This window comes from Cupressus sempervirens, chromosome 8 (genome assembly GCF_028749045.1).
Source record: "Cupressus sempervirens isolate cs-2001-9-10 chromosome 8, ASM2874904v1, whole genome shotgun sequence".
Taxonomy (NCBI): Eukaryota; Viridiplantae; Streptophyta; class Pinopsida; order Cupressales; family Cupressaceae; genus Cupressus; species Cupressus sempervirens.
Genome location: NC_143125.1, coordinates 52,372,521 through 52,377,898, shown reverse-complemented (window position 1 = coordinate 52,377,898; position 5,378 = coordinate 52,372,521).

Genomic DNA, 5,378 nt, shown 5'->3' with positions numbered 1-5,378 from the left:
AATTTCTCTCCATTGTCCTAATCACTTCCTCCAAAAGAAGTTGTTGGTGTTTTTACACTACTAAGCAACAAGATACTTAATACCAAGATGGCAAAGATCACAATAACCTAAGGATTAGCTACTTCCTATAAACAACTATATGTTCTTCAGATCTGGACCCAACTTTAATAAAATCGTGAAATATTTTCTACTCTTTTGGCTGTAGAAAAGCAAGGTGGGTGCACCTGAGGGATAAAATATTTACAACTTGATATTACATTCATGTTTCATTCATTTCAGGATATTTCACACCACTGTTCATCCCCTATAGCAAATTGGTCGCATTTCTTCTTAGATCTACAGATAATTTTGGGCAATAGCAGCTAACTAAAACTTAGGTGTCAAATGTAAATAAGTATTGACCAGCTTCAACATTCTTCATACATTTAAAGTAAAATTGATTTTGATTTTCAAGATTGTGTTTGATGTTTTATCCAAGATTTCTTCATATGCAAACTAAACTAATTGATTAGTGCCTCATCCATTGGAATTCAGAGTCTATCCAATTTCTTGACCTAATTGACTGCATTACAATCAATATGATCAACAATTCTCACTAAAACTCATTCTTACACGTATCCTTTTACTGCTTAGAGATCCTGTCGTATTCATTGAAGCATGTACTTCTGCTCCAGTAGTCTTTTGATGCATTGTCATTGAATTAAAAGCAATAATGAACTAGTATACAACCTATCCTGGCTATATTCAATTGGACAAGCTTTGCTCATACAATCTCAAGATAACCAGATGATAAAAATGGAGACAAGATTTAGAGAGAAAAATGTGGGGACAATTTATCTTTGTATTAATTCTCTTTGAAAATGATATAACATTGTAATAGGACTAAAAAAAATCAAGATAAGACACTATGATCCTGTAGCATTAATGTATTCTCAGATTTTTGCAAAGAAAATACATCATAGAATGAGTATCAAGAACTAGACCAAACAAAGCTTACCAAAACTAAAGTTGTACAATGACTTAGACTCCTCTTCTAGCCCTAGAATCTCACTTATATAGTGTGAGATTCAACAAGCTTCAGGCATAGAGGATATTGATAGTTGTCCTTAAGGCAAAAAGATATTTACATTGTTAATGTCATAAAAGATCAAAGTTAATACAACAGAATGTCTTTCATCATGAATATTCATTTGTGAGACCACTTTCTATTGCACCTTTTTGTTGCATTTTCTTGTTGATGAGAAGTTCATGATTGGCTTCATTGTTGATGTTGTTCCTCGGAAGATGTAGCCAATAAATTTGTTTGTGATGGACTTGGCTCTAATTCTCATAGACATACTTTAACTTGAGGCTCTCCATCCACATCATCATGAACTGACAACACAACTATTATATCTGATTCCTCTACTACCAGGTCACCAGTTTGGGCCTTTGTGCTTGTAACTGCAGCTGATTATCAAAAAGATAGTTTTATTGTTTTTTATGTTAAGAGACATTTTTAAGATAATTAGCATGAGGTGAAATATGTATTAAATAGATTTAAAATGATATATAATCAAATTAATAAATATTTATGTGAATTGGTATAACAAGGTCATAAAGTTCTCAAGATAAAAATTCGTGTTCAAATTTCTAAAGTGATATCTTGTGATTCAAGTTGAATAAGTGACTAGTAGTTGATTATGTATTCAACTTGATATCTCTTCGCATTTTTTTATATACTAGTGTTATGGTCTTGAGGCTAATTATTCACTTGATCCTTTTAAATGTAAATTTGGTTCAACTTTGAATAAATGATTTCTTACACAAATCAATTAAATATGAGTTCATAAAATTTATTAGTATGTTCATTTATAAGTTATTTGATGCATTCATTCTAGATGTCCATGACTTTGAAACAAATGTGTGTTAATCTTCTACATTTACACATCAATTGGTACAATAAAAATATTTTAGATCTACATGAGTATTCCTAAGAGCTTTAAATAGTTTTATTTTTTAGGAGTTAAATATACTCTTAATCTATATGAGTATAATAATCTATATGAGTATAATTTTATTATATGTTTAACTTATTGTTATCAAATTGATTATATATATAATTAATAGTATATAAATATATTATATTATCTAATATTAATATATATTAATATTAAATAAATGTCTCAATGTTTATTTAATATTAAATAAATGTCCCTAATGTTTATATATATTAAATAAATGCCACCAATGTTTATTTAATATTAATATTAATATCAATGGGTGTGAAAAAAATACAATTTTAATTACCACTCAAGAAGAGTAGAGCAACCTTGTGTACATGTCAAAAATGTTTTTCACAAAGTAATTTACAAATTTGAAAAGAATGGAAAAATGGTAGAAACTATATTCAAAACAAAGGCAGAGATTGTCATTAGTAAGATTCAATTTAAAACAATTTATTAATTACAATTCACAAATCTTTACCATATATCATAATTTTGATGAATAAATAAAGAAAAAACATATATTCTAACATAAGCTCTTTTTTTCAACTTTTCAAATACTAATAGAATATAAAGAAAAATAAGGATCTATAGTTAACATAAGTAGAAACATATGCCTTTAAAATGTGTTAAAGTGTTCATTTAAAATGTGTAAACGTGAAAATGCTCATTTATACAAGTAATGCATCAATTATTATGAGCTCGGAGTATTAACGAATATTTAATATGTTAATTCTCAGACCAACTAGATTAGACAAAGCTATACTAATTTTTATATTAGGATTTTAACTACAAAATGAGACATAATGTTGTGTTATGTCCAACCAATGTTTTGTATGATGTTCATAAAGGCTAGCTCTAACCCTATGTATGAGAACATCTCGAGTATTTGATGAAGGACGAGTATTATCATTCCAAAATGATATTACCAATTTTTTTATTCTATCATCAATCCTATCACAACGAGGAGCTCCACGCATAATTGTCCAATTTCCTTCCAAAGACCTATCATCCAAAACCATTCTCCTCTTAACATATATAAAAAACCATATCTAAATAAAGCCACGGATACATAATTGACAAAAACTTATGATTACACTATTTTTTATTTAAAAAATACTCATTATCCATTTCACTCTTAAATCTCCAAAATCCCAATATTATTGGGTTAAAAAATTACCATTAAACCCAGAAATCTCAAAATTAAACTTACACATGCACGTTTCACTCTTGCATCTTCAACTTTTGATTCAAATTCTATTATCTTCTGTAATTCTATGGCTTTATTAATAGATTATAGATATAGTTAATATTATAATTTTAACATTTCAATCTTATTATCTTTTTAAATTTATCTTATCCTGGTAAGTATAGTAATTCTATTGATGATTTGAAATATTAGTTTAAGGAAACCCTTACAATCTTATTAGTTCCATCCTTACATGCTGGTACGAAAAAAGTTGTCGCGGGGTCCGTGCATGGGAAGACGTGGAAGGAAGGAGATGAAGACGGAGGGATAAACGACGTCATACCCAGCCAGTCAAAATAATTGGCTGGGTAGCCGTTGCCGAAAATGTCTATTAGCAGGAAAATATGCTCCTGATGTGACTGTTTCTGCATTTTATTAATTAATTTATGCAAAAACAGTCACATCAGATGCATATTTTCTGCTATTTATCCACGGGCAAAAGGAGTTGTGCAGCATAAATAAGTCTGCCTCCCCAATAACCTTGTTCCTTCAATACTACTGATTGCCAAATTTTGGGGCACGTGAGGTGTCAGGGTGCAAGTCTTTTCCCCAACGCTTAACAAGGAAAGGAGATACATTTTTAAGCTTTAAAGATTTATTGTAAGACAGGATACAGGATGAAGGTTATGAGAAAAAGGTAAGTGGGTGGAACCTTAAGATATTTTAGGATGTCTTTATGCATTTTTAATTTTTTTTTGATTTAATAGATTTTAGCAATGATTTTGAAAGAGCATCTAAGATAGAATATTCTTTGTTGTCTTGGGGATTAAATTTGTATTCTCATGTAAATTCCACAGAGCAATTTTCTCCTGGAAAAATACTCTTTTTTGTAGGCTCCGTATTTTTTTCTGTGTTCCTTTTAGTGACAGCATTGCTCCCTCTCTTTTTTTAATTTACTATTTTTTTTAATTCATATATTTTAATACAAGGAGATGTATGATATTATACTCCTATCTAATTTGATTTGCCAAAATGCCAAGTTAACCAACAATTGAATAATGTGTTTGAGAAATATTACAATAATTGTTTTATTTTCAATTAAGCACGAATTGAGTTGAGAATTTCAAAGTATTATAGTTTCCTTCTTTAGTAGAATTGATCTTGAAAATGTATAATTGATCATTATCATTCTATCTACTCATTAACCTTACATATGCAAGAACTGAAATACATAAGATACAATGCAAGAAAGTTGCTTGATCTTTTCTCTTTTATTAATTAACCTGGTTCAAGGCTCCATCGGGAAAGAACCAGTAAGAAAATCCGACGTCTTTGCCAATACATCAAAATTTAAATACATTTTACATAATATTACAATTTAAAAGAAATCTCTTATAGGTCCTTCACAAGTGAATTCTTCTAATACCTTCAATACTTCAAGGAAAACAAGGAGAAGACGAGAGCTGACCCAGGGTAAAACATCACAACATCAAGAACAATTCAAGCATACACCCCAATCTGGTTTTACACAATAGGTCCAAGCATAGAAACTGACTAGGGGGGAGGTGAATTTTTCGAATGGGAGACATCAATCACCATACCATAACATAGCCTTTCAAGGCTAAAACTTCAAGAACTTATGTTCTTCTACAAGGCCCTTTCGAGGCTATTACCACAAGGATTTTCATTCCTTTTCATATCAAGGATTCACAATATCAAACAAGGTATGTGATGACAAGTAGGGCCCCATACACCCTAACCTCTTTCCCTCCTCTCGCCATGAGAGGAGACTCTACACCATTGAGGTCCAACTAAGGCCCTTCCCTCATACATGGCCACTTATTCCCTATCCAAGGGTGAGTAATGCCAAAACAATCCCCATAAAATTACCTCAAAAAAAACATCAAGACAAGCATAAGAATAACATCAAGGACAAGTTAAAATCCCTCCAAATCAATCCCTACACACAAGCAAGCAAAACAAAGAACAACACAATGCCTTATGCATGATTCAAGCGTGAACAACATGAAGAACAAATTCAAAAGAGTGAAGAACTCCTACCTTCACAAAAATTCATGGTAAAATGGTAAGTTGAGAAAAGATTTTCCTTTTCCTCCTTCAATCTTCCAACTTTCTCCAAAACTAGAGATTGGGTAACCACCAAAACTTCTCAAAGATGCCTCTAAATATGACCCTAACTCAAT